A 12,332-nucleotide genomic window follows, 5' to 3' on the forward strand; every position below is an offset into this window, starting at 1 on the left:
TCTAAGATCCACCCTCCTCATGGCATCAAATCCAGTCTAACACTCACTGCAAGTCATCAGCCATCAGCTTGGTGTCATCTGCCTCAAGTACTGTACATTCTCATTCCCAAGCACCACATCATTGCAAGCACTCATGATCCACAGTTCCTCACATAATGTAGATTCCTTTTCCCCTTCTGACTATTTCATGTCTTACCTCGATTGTAGCTCTAGGTCCTTGCCCTGCACAGGGTATCAGATTTGCAGATGAGACAAAACTGAGAGGTCTGGCCAACTCCCAGGAAGATGGAATAACACTACAATCTAATATCCAGTCTGGACAGTATGGAAGACTGACCTGAGAGAAACAAGATGTTCTTCAACTGGAAGAAATGTAAAGTATTACATTTAGGGAGAAAAAAATATATATAGGGCACACATATAAGCTGAAGGAGTTCTAGCTTGTAGAGAAGGACTTGAGTGCGGCCATTTCCAGAAACATACAAGTTAGAACAGGTTCAGAGGAAGGGGACACAGATGACCCTTGAAGAGATGTCCTGTGAGGACAGGCTGAAGGAATGTGGGATGTTAAGTCTGGAGAAAATAAGATGGAAGGGAGATGTGATATCAGCATTCATGTACATAAAACAGTGCTATAGGAAAGATGGTCAGGAACTATTTTCTGTTGCAACAGAAATGAGAATCATAGATAATGGTTACCTAGATTTTGATTAAATGTAAGAAAAACCTCCCTTAAGGTAAGACCTGGGTTACAGTAGAACAATCTGTCTATGGAGGTTGTGGGTTCCTCCATCTCTGGAGATTTTTAAAAGGCTAGACAGCAACTTCTCTTGAATGGTTTATTTGGTGGACAGTGACCATAATGAAAAATTAACAGTTGGTTTTAAGTGAAAGTGGGGACAAAAATTAATGACATTTGCAGGCACAGAAGCTCATTCTCATTGTATAATCACAAAAAAGATAAAAAGATGCAAGTCCCATGCTGACACCAATGGCTGCACTTTCTGCTTCATCCCTGCTGGAAGGAAAGGCATTTCATTTCATTTCATTTCATTATTTCATCATCTCATTTCATTATTTCATTTCATTTCATTTCATTTCATTATTTCATTATTTGTTTGTTTGATTTCTATAGCTGCCCATCTCAGCAAGTAGCTCTGGGAGGCTTACAACATTATAACTATAACATAGTTAAAACAATTACAATTAAAACAATTAAAACATAAAATACATACAAAATAAATATACATGGCTTATTTAATTATTTCATTGAAGTTGGGAAACGTGTGCTGATGATGTATTTGAGCATGGTCCTACTGTATATCCAATACACAGAATTAGAACCATAGATAGTCTCAGCCAGATACTAAATTATTATTCAGAGGCAAACCACAAGCAGCACAGAACTTTACTCAATGCGAGTTGAATTAAGCTATCAATGAACACTCCAGATGAATGCAAAAAGCAGCAAAAATAAATTAGAATTAGTTGCAAGCGATTGGAGGTTAAGAAAGGATCTTTGGAAATGATTGGTCTGGACTGGAATAAGCAAAATGCAAACAATTTGCCACTCTATAAACATTTCAGTGATGCAAGTACACTACTAAAAACACTGGAATAACTTCTGATTGATTACTTTAATGTTCCTCGTAAAAGCAATTTGATTGGAGATCCATGATAAGTCCCCAGCTGGAAGCCAAAGCTAATAAGAAAATTACTCCCACTGCCCTCTTCATGCTTCCTCTCTACCTGGTAGTTCTACTTTAGGAAAAGTTATTGAGAAATTCAGAAATCTATCAATTGACATGCTCCTGAAATGGGTCCAACACTTCAGAAGCAGGTCCACCTTGCTTTTATTTGCATCAGACAAGACTTGCTATGGTTTGTAGGATCTGTAAACATCTCCATAGTTAACCATTTCAGTTTTGGCTTTGCCTAAAGTCAATGTACTCTCTTAGCTAAACCAACAGATAGATTCTTCAGACCCTTTTTTTTTTGGTTGGAGATTTAGAAATTGGACAGACACCACCACTATCTACATCTGTCATTTCCAAGCAATGGGCTGAGAGGTTTTGTTTTGTGGTTGTAGTTACTGTGGATTTTTAATACTTGAATACAGGATACCTGCTGATGTGGACAGTAGAAATAGCAATCATTGGTATAGTTTTAGAGCAAAGAGGCTTTCCTCTGAGTGTGAATGGCCTTTTTGCAGCTGAGCTCTACATATTAAAAAAAAAAAAGGATGCTGAGCATGACAGACAGTGACATGGTGACCTCCATCTCTAGAGATTTTGAAGAAAAGGCTGGACAGCCACCTCTCTGGATGGTTCAATTGTTTTTTCTACAGATGGCAGAGGGTTGATCCTTGAGGTCCCTTCCAACTCCACAGTTTTGGTTTTATGTCTCCAGAGAAGTTAGGACTGGAATTTCTGGCCTTTTTTCAAATACTTTTGGAGATTAAGGGAGTTACTAAAATAGGCCTTTTAAGTTTACTGGGAATTTAATGCTCCTATTTTAATGCTTTCCTTTTTAAGCAGAAGAATGAGCCATTCGATTTGGGCTGTTTGCCACTAACGTTGGTGGCATGATCTTCAGAGGTTCCAGGGCTGCTGCAAGGGGCATGTGGCCTCTGCAGCTGTCCTGTCCCAAAGCCCCCACCCCCTGGGGAGATCCACCCCCTTCCAGTGCTCAGGCCCCATTCAGGGAGCAGCTGTTCTGAAGGGGAGTCACTGTTGCTCCAATGCTGTTGCCCTTCTTACTGTTTGCCATGAAGCTGGATGTGTCTGAAACTGTTTCCTCTGGCCCTTCTCATTTGTTACCTTACCCAGAAAGTGGGGTGGGAAACTGTTGGAATAAACTAACTGTAAGGAAGAGCCTCACCTATAGTGGTTGCATTGTTTGTGGGTGGAAAATAGCAATCCTTGATTCAGACCAGTGGATATTTTTGGAATTGTCCTTTTCTGCTCAGTCACTGCAACCCCACTGAAAGAGTTTCAGAAGCATTAAATAGGACACGAGCCACCAAAATTATCAGGTATTTTTAAAGTACAACATAAAATCTGTGCAGCAAATACCTATACTGTATTTAAATAATTAGCCATGTGCAAATGAAGTCCTCACGTTTCCCTTCTCCTCGTCCCCCGTCTTTGCCAGAAGGAGACACGGCAGCTTCCCTGGGAATTCACAGACACCTCCTAGCCTTTCTTTCTTTCTGGAAGGTGGGGGCCAACCATACAGCTTTGATGGTCAGAGAAGAGGTGGGGAGTCGGCCCCATCGAGCCCCAAACATCCTCTTGTGCTTTGCCTTCTGTCTTAGCCTGGCCACCCTCAGAGCTGTTGTCGGAGCAGGAGATGATGACGTTATTCCATGCACAGCACAGTGAGCAACTGGGAGGACTGAAGGTGCTCATGTAAGAAATAAAAAACTGCATTGCGTGAGCAGCTTTATTTCAGAACCCTGGGGTTTGTTTGGATCCCTCCCCCTCATTCTGCCATATAAGGAAAGGAGAAAGGAGAGAAAGGGAGAACAGGGCTGTCCTGGGAAGTTTGGGCTCCAAGCCGGCCTGCTTCTGGCCTCATCTCCCCATTGCCAAAATGCTGCCCCTGTGATCCCCCAGCAGGAATGCAGCCTCAGAAGAGAGAGGAGGCTCCCTGCCATGAATCCGACTTGGACGAAGCAGCTCCATTCACATTCACATAGAAACACATCTGGATTTGCACTCTTGAACCAACTTGTAAACAAAAGGTAGTTATGCTTTGAAACCTCCACTTCTATAGATTTTGTGATCTAACCTTACATTAAAGAAAGCACACATCAATCCACACAGTTCAGGACTGTGCAACAAAATGCATCTAGTCACGGAAATCATAAACATAACTGCAGAAATGGAATGAACCAAAATTAAATTTGGAAAATAAAAAGAACAAAAAAAATCATCATGTGTCAATTCTGACCCTAAAATAAATGACCTCCTCACTTATGCAAGGGGAAGGCATGTAGAATGTCACGGGAAAAGGAGGAACAGTCATCAGTTGGGGAGGGATGTTGGTGTGGCCCCCCCTCTCACTTTCAGGCATGCACAAGAGGGCACTGGACTTCATCCGAAGGCCATGCCTTCCTCATCCTGACCCTGGGCAGAGGTACTTGCTACAGCTGTGCAGGCTTTGGGGTGGCAGGTGAATGCCTGCTTCAGAAAGAACAAGGCAGGCACGTCGGCAATCTGCAGCTCCAGAAAACTGCTTACAGCTGCCCTCAGCACCACTGCCCGGGGGCAGAAAGTCATGTCTTTGGTTTCCAGAGTGGCGGATGGGTGCTAAGCTCCCTCACCTACACCCTCCAAAGCACACCGTTCTGGCATGGAGAGGTTGCAGGCAGACACACAGAACTGCACAAGCACAGCTTCCTCATCTGAAGCAAGTCCTCCATGCTAAACAAGGCAACAATCCTTTCTCCATTTCTCACAGCCATCTGGAAGGGAAGTGGGACAGTAGGAGTCGACTCTTCATGCTCATGTGCCCTGCTGCTCACACATGCCTGGCACATGCTGTCCTTGGGAGCGCATTGTGAATGACGTGGTGCTTGTGTCCTGCCTTCAGGAGAAACCCACGTATGAGAGCATTGCTGGATAGATGACAAGCAGAGATGGGAGACAAAACATGAGTGCCTGAGGCCAAATGGGTCTTGTTTCTTCAGAAAGCATGGCCGAAATTGGGTAAAAGCACACATGGAGCTCATGATATCCTTACAGCAAGCCTAGATTGTGAACTCACCCCCTGGTAAAAATGCCATGGAATTCCTTATCCTCAAAGGCAGGAATCTTGTGCAACTCTGCACAGAACTTGCTACATTTTAAATATCAAGACAGTAGCTCTACTGATGAGAAAAAATATCATACTTTAGATATTGTAAATTTACTGAATCTCAAAACAAACATGGAGGCACATAAATAATCCTGACATTTCACTTTGGTCTTTATATACATCCTAGATGAATGCGGGATGTATTTCTTTTTCTTTTTTGAAAACAATGGTTAGAATAGAGAGTGCCCTGCCTTTCACTACCATTACCGCAATCCAATGGGTGGCAGTGGTGTTGATTCCTTAGGTCTTGAGGACTGTGAAACCATTTAGTGGCCTGCTAGAACCACTGAAATGGAGCAGAGCTTAACACAGCTGAGAAGCTGTACTTAGAAAAAGAACATTATTTTAGATAGCCTCAATGAGCATATTAGAGAAACACAGGTTATTGATCTTATACATTCAGCCCTCCCAAGCATAAAGAATCACACGCTTAGGCAAAGTAGGTTAAGAAGTAAAAAGAATGTCTTACTGACTTTATTCTTGGTTCAGTTACATCCATGTTCGGTGGAAAAGATGAAGTTCCTTGTATCTTCTGTTCTTTCCTAAGACTTAATTCACCCTTAGCCCTCATTGCTGCTAAGGGCTGTGTGGAAAAAGGGGGGAAATTTCTTTTCTTAGACCCAACCACATGGCCCAAGATGGAGGGAGGAGCAGCCAAAAGCATGCTGATTCTCCCTTGGTGGAAGGAGGAAGAGAGAGAGAGAGGAAGTGGGAGTAGCAACAAACAGCTTCCTCAGAGTTGCATTGTGGGATGAACTCAATTTACATGCCAATGCACCTGCTAATGAGGCATGCTGGATTTGCCAGGACTTCCAACAGACTGCTCCTGTGGTCTGCATGGAAGCACCACTCCCAATCTGCATGGATTTCATTTTCTTTATTCATTAGTCAGCTCAGAAAGGCAGGGATTCAGATTTGCTATTATTTATTGCTATCATCAGATTGCCCAGTATGTGATTCCCGAAGGGTTGGGAGGTCTGGGCCTATAAAAGGAACATAGTGCTTGCCAAACAAGCCCAGGATGCCTGCTCTCCCCACCCACATCCCCTTCCATGGGGAGCAATAATTGAAGTCAGGGAGACTCTGACATTTGCCCCGTGCTGGATGGATTGTGTCACCCTCTGGGTGGGAGAACAACCCTGGAGCCAGAAAGTGAGCAGTAACCATGTGGAGCATGGAGATACTTCCTGTGTGATGACCTGAAGACCCTCTTTTCCCCCTAGGATCCTCAGGCCAAAAGCAAGAGGAATGAGATCCTGGCCATGGCGATGGCTCATGTTTTGCCATGGATTCGGTCTGAAGAAGGAGCACAACACTGTTGAAAAGACCCACATGTATGGCAAGCATCCTTGGGTGCCTGCATTACAAGGGGACCCTGAACAATGGGAAAGCAAAGATTTTTACAGAAGTCGAGGGCTGCAAGGCAGGAAGTCCTAGCTTGGCTGGCCATTTGGGGGAAGTGGGGCAGGCCCTGGCCAGTGTACTTGGGTGAGTTCTGTGGTTAGGCAAAATGGGCCTTCGGGGGCGGGGGCACAGAGCTGGCGAAGCCACTTGAGAAGGAAGTGAGGGTCGCCAGCTGATGGAGGATGGAAAGTTGGGTTTCTCGAGGTTGCAGCTTCCTTGTAAGGGCTGCTCTGGGGCTGGGCTGTGTGGGGGGAGGAGGCTTCTAGTCTTTGGTCTAGATGGGCTTTCAGGGGCTTTGTCTGGGCATGGAGGGTCAGTTTGGGCTTGATGGGATTAGACAAAGAGAGGAACTGGGTTTGACTCTGGTCATTTCTAAAAGATAGTGGGGGTGAGGGTGCATCCTCCATTTTGTTTGCTAAGTTTATTTCCTCTACCAAGAAAGGAAGGAAGGAAACTCAAGGAGAAAATTGTGCAGAAACTGTCCTCCCCTGACTGGCTGAATCAGTGAGAATCATTTTTATCATTTCCTTGGGAAATTTAGGAAGTTAAAAGAAAACAAAAGAAAGTTTTCTCTTCAAGACTTTGGAAAAGGAAGAAATTGATTTCTCTTATCCTTCTTGGCTGAGGGGATGGGGAAGAACAGTGAGATTCTTTAGCAGAATGACTGGTTGCAGACAGGATATCCAAAAGAACTTTACTTGGGTGTCAGGAGAATCTGATAAACATGTCTCCTGGAATCACAGATCATTCCATGTTTCACATTCATTATCAGAAAAATAAGAAAAGTATAGAAGGTGTTTGTATGTGGGTGGGTGTGTATGTGATGTGTATCAAAAATTACTAAATGCCAGCATGGGATGTCCACAAATAAATTATGTCAGACTATCATCACATTTTTGATAGCTTTAAGTAACTTAATATATTGGTGGAATGCCACAGAAAGATGGTATCTTGATTTCAGCAAAGCACTCAGCAAAGCTTCTCCTAACATCCTCATTAATAAAACAGTAGATTATGGGTTAGATGATGCAGCTGTTAGCTTCATAATTGGTTGAATGACCACACTTGATGGCTCAGCATCAATCTGGCAAGGAGTAATGAGTGGAGTTCCACTGGTTTTCACTAAAACCATAAAATATGGGCTAGAGGAACAAGCGGGGGGGGGGGCTACTGAGATGATGGGAAGATCAGAAACCTTCCTATGAGGAACACTTAAAGAAATTAGGTATGCTTAGATGGCTGGGGGGAGAAATGCTAGCCATCACTGATATCTGAATGCCTGTCCTCTCTTGCCCCAGAAGGCAGGACCAGAACCAGAGGATTGAAACAACAAGAAACAAGATTCTAGTTAATATTAGGAGGAGTTTTCTGGTAGTAAGAGCTGTCAATCAGTGGAATAGTTTCAGTCATGAAATGGTATGTTCCCCTTCACCTGGGTCTTCAAACAAAGGCTGGATAATCATCTCTCTAAATGGCTTTAGCAGATCCTGCTCTGTGTGGGGGTTGGACTAGATGACCTCTGAGCTCCCTTCCAGCTCTATGAATCTATGATTCTGTGTTCTATACCAGATATCTCTCCTTCCTGTTCTGCTTAAATAGGAAGGGTTTGAGTCAGCCTAGGCCAATACCTTGGTGGCTCTTGTGCTCAGGCAATGACTACAGTTGGCAAATTTTGCAGAGCAACTCTGGGCTGGGTGCCCTCAGAAACCTGGCAGGGTCATATTGGGGCCAAGGGAATACGAATCCAGGGCAGGATGTATCTACCCACCAACTGCCAGGGTTAAAATGAAGGAAATGCTGAGAATGCAGGAGAACCAGGCAGAGTGTGAACATGTCCTCTCGGCACAAGGGCATCTCACCCTGCCCTTTCTTCAGGAGGAAGAGTCTGTTGGTTCACAGTGCCCCTCTGCAGTGCCGAAGCCCAAGGGGAGAAAAGGCAATGGGTGGCTGTCCCCAATCCCCTTGGCAGACCTTTTCCCCAGACCTTGCTTGGAATGGAAAACATACATCCCAGTCAGCAAATGTAATGGTTGCCCTAGCCCCAATTACTCAGACTCACAAGAGGCTGCTAAATGAAATCTGATTTATTTAGAGTACTAAAGACAGATACAAAGAAAGCTGAGAATGAGCAAAAGCGCGCCAAATACAAACTTAAACCCTTGGTGCAAACGTATCCCGCCTCCCTCGTAACAGCCCCGCCCGACACAGGTGCTAGCAATCGTCAGAGTTGCTAGCCTGGGAAAGTAACCTTGAGCGCAGTAGATAATACAAATACATTCCAAAGCAAAGCCAAAAGATAAACGTTCCCATCCTCCCGAGAAAGATGAAACACGCATCCAATTAATGACATGCGAAACGTTACGATGCATCAAAGACATTGAAACGGCGAACATGACATACCGCCCTCCTAAAAATACACTTAGGGACCCGGTTTTGTGGGATAAGCAGAGTGGAAGCGGGCCACCAAAACAGGGGAAGCTACATCTGGTGCAGCGACCCACTCAGGATGAGGGAAATGTTTCCAACGAACTAAGTATTGCAAAGAATTGCGAAGGCGTCTAGAGTTCAGAATTTCTTTAACTTCGAAGTGTTGCTGACCATCAATCATGATGGGGGTGGGAGGTGGAGGCTGACGATGCCAGCGGTCAGAAGGAATAGTCGGTTTGAGTAAGCTGCAATGAAAAACAGGGTGTAAGCGTTTAAGGTTATGAGGCAAGTCAAGTTTAAAAGTCACAGGGTTAATCTGAGCGATAATCGGGAAAGGACCCACAAACTTAGGCGCAAGTTTCTTTGAAGGTTGGGATGACTTGATAAACTTCGTTGAAAGGTACACAGAGTCCCCCACTTGGAATGCCGGTTGGGGGGCCCGCTTCCGATCAGCATACAGTTTATAGTCTGCTTGTGCATCTGCCAATGCCTTTTGAATCATTGGCCAGGAGTCAGCCAGTTGTGTTGTCCAATCATCTGGAGTGACTACACCAGCCGGAGGTTGTGGTAGATCAGAGATAGGTACAAAGTCCTTACCCAGGGCTACCCGAAATGGGGTTTGGCCAGTGCTTTGATGCACTGCATTGTTGTAAGCCACTTCAGCAAATGGTAGGAGATCTACCCAATTGTCCTGCTGGTAATTCACAAAAGCTCGAAGGTACTGTTCTAGAGTCGAGTTAAGCGCCTCAGTGGCCCCGTCCGTCTGAGGATGCCAAGCCGTGGACAGGGCTTGTTTCGTGCCTAACAGCTTGAGAAACGCCCGCCAAAATTGCGAGGTAAATTGTGTACCTCTGTCCGAAATCAAGCGGGAGGGACATCCGTGCAACCTGTACACGTGTACAAGGAATAGGCGAGCCAATTGACGGGCCGACGGAATGGACACGCAAGGGATGAAGTGAGCCTGTTTGGAGAAATAGTCTTTGACCACCCAAATGACCGTTTTGCGTTGGCTGGGCGGGAGCTCGACAATAAAGTCCATGGAGATTTCCTCCCAAGGGGAAGAAGGGGCTGCCACTGGTTGCAGCAGTCCTTGGGGCTTGCCCACCTTGCGCTTGGCCATTGCACAAACAGTGCAAGAGGCAATGTAGTCTTTGACATCTTTACGCAATGTGGGCCACCAGAATTGCCGCCGAACGAGGTGCAAGGTTTTTACAAACCCGAAGTGACCTGCAAGTTTGTCATCGTGTGAACGTAGTAACACATCTTTTCTGAGGCTTTCAGGGACGTAGAGGCGGTCGGATTTCCAAGCAAAGCCTCTGTCAAAAGTAACATTGTCTTTATTTGCAAGCAACCAAGTATCCGTTTTTAGTTCTTTTAGAAACTTTTGTTGCAACTGGGAGGGAATTGACAAAGGACTTGGCTGAACAGCGCTTGGCTGAACAGCGCTTGTAGTGGGCGGCTGCTGCGCGCGCGTTTGGCTTCGCGTCACAGCCTGCATGCCCAATTGGGGCGCCGTCCATAGGGTGCTTACCACATCTGGCGCTGCCCCAGAGTCCTGAGGTTGCCTTGACAAGGCATCAGCCAAGAAGTTCTTTTTCCCTGGAATAAATTTAAACTGAAAATTGAATCGGTTGAAAAATTGAGCCCAACGAACTTGTTTGGGGCTCAGTTTTCGAGGGGTACTAAGAGCCTCTAAGTTTTTATGGTCAGTCCATACTTCAAAGGGATGATTTGCCCCTTCCAACAGATGCCGCCAAGCTTCTAATGCAGCTTTTACTGCAAATGCCTCCTTCTCCCAAACATGCCAACGCCTTTCAGTCTCAGAGAATTTGCGGGATAAGTAGGCACAGGGCTTGAGGCATCCTGCCTCATCCTTCTGCATTAACAATGCCCCAATAGAATAATCGGAAGCATCTGCCTGTACAACAAACGGCTTGGAGGGATCAGGATGTTGTAAAATTGGCTCTTGGACAAAAGCTGCTTTCAGGCGCTCAAACGCCGTTTGACACGCAGGCGTCCACCTCAACAGCGCTCCGGGATTCTTGACTCTCCTAGTATCTCCCACCCCTTTGGTCCGCAGCAGCTCAGTTAGGGGCAAGGCAATCTCAGCGAATCCCCTTATGAACAATCTGTAATAGTTGCTGAACCCCAAGAAACTTTGAAGTTGCCTGCGGGTGCGGGGACTCTCCCAGTCCATGATAGCCTGCACCTTGGCAGGGTCCATTTCTATGCCTTTATCTGAAATTCTATACCCCAAGTAGTCAATTTGGGTCTGATGAAAGGCACATTTCGACAGCTTAGCATACAATTCAGCCGACCTGAGTTTACACAATACCTGCTTTACCAGAGCTACATGCTCTTTCATGGTTTCAGTATAAATCAATACATCATCCAAATACACAAGTACACCTTTGAACAGATGTTCATGCAAAACCTCATTGATTAATTGCATAAATACCCCAGGGGCCCCAGCCAACCCAAACGGCAACACCTTATACTGGAAAGCTCCCAACGGGCAATTGAATGCGGTTTTCCACTCATCCCCCTCCTTGATCCGTACACGATAGTAGGCTTCTCTTAAATCAAGTTTAGAGAAGATCTTGCCCTTAGCCAGATGTGACAACATGTCCTTTATCAATGGCAAGGGATATTTGTTGGAAATTGAGACGGCATTTAATCCGCGGAAATCCGTACAAAGTCTCAATGTCCCGTCCTTTTTTGGGCGAAAAAGAACCGGCGCCCCCACGGGTGAATTTGCCGGCTCAATAAATCCGCGCGCCAGATTTTTGTCCACAAATTCCCTCAACAGAGTCAGTTCCTTCTGCGTCATGGAATAAATTTTTGGTTTAGGCAATTGGGTGTTGGGCAACAGTTCTATGGCACAGTCCGTCTTTCGATGGGGGGGCAACTGATCGGCTTCCTTTTCACCGAATACATCAGCAAACATCCAGTACTCGGCCGGCAAGCCTTCCAGAGGAGAGGCCGGGTAAGGCGGAGTCGCAGCTGCCGCAACCCCCACCATCTCCTCTGGGGCACCTTTACCCTCGGCCGCTTGATAAAACCCATCCCTAAACGTGATAGTTCGGTAGACCCAGTTTATGTGGGGGTTTTGCTGCACCAACCAGGGTACCCCCAACACCACCAATGGCCCCCCAACCGGAGCCACCACAAAAGACAGCCCTTCCTGGTGACTGCCCAGTTGCAAGGCTACACGCCCTGTAAAATGGGTGACCGGTTGGCCCCCTGCCACGGACCCATCCAGCTGAGTAAAAGCGATGGGTCGCTGTAAAGGGAACGTGGGGAGCTCCAAAGCCGCCACCACGTCGGGGTGCATAAGACAGCGGGAACACCCCGAATCAATCATGGCCCATACTTCCACAGTCTTGGATTGGGAGCCCAATTTCAATTTCACCATGAGTATGCGGTAAGTGCCACTCACCGATGGAGGCTCGCGCCCATCCTCTACCACCTGCCCAGCGGCGCCCTTTAGAGCAGGTGGCTGGCGTTTCCCGCCGGCTGCGGGATTTCGGTCTCCCCCTCCATTTCGAAGAACATTACATCGTCTCCCTCGGTTTCAGCCACCGCAGCTTTTTGCTTCCTCGGCAATGCAGGGGACTTTGCTGGCGGTTTTCCGGGCCGTT

Source organism: Candoia aspera, chromosome 12 (genome assembly GCF_035149785.1).
Source record: "Candoia aspera isolate rCanAsp1 chromosome 12, rCanAsp1.hap2, whole genome shotgun sequence".
Lineage (NCBI taxonomy): Eukaryota > Metazoa > Chordata > Lepidosauria > Squamata > Boidae > Candoia > Candoia aspera.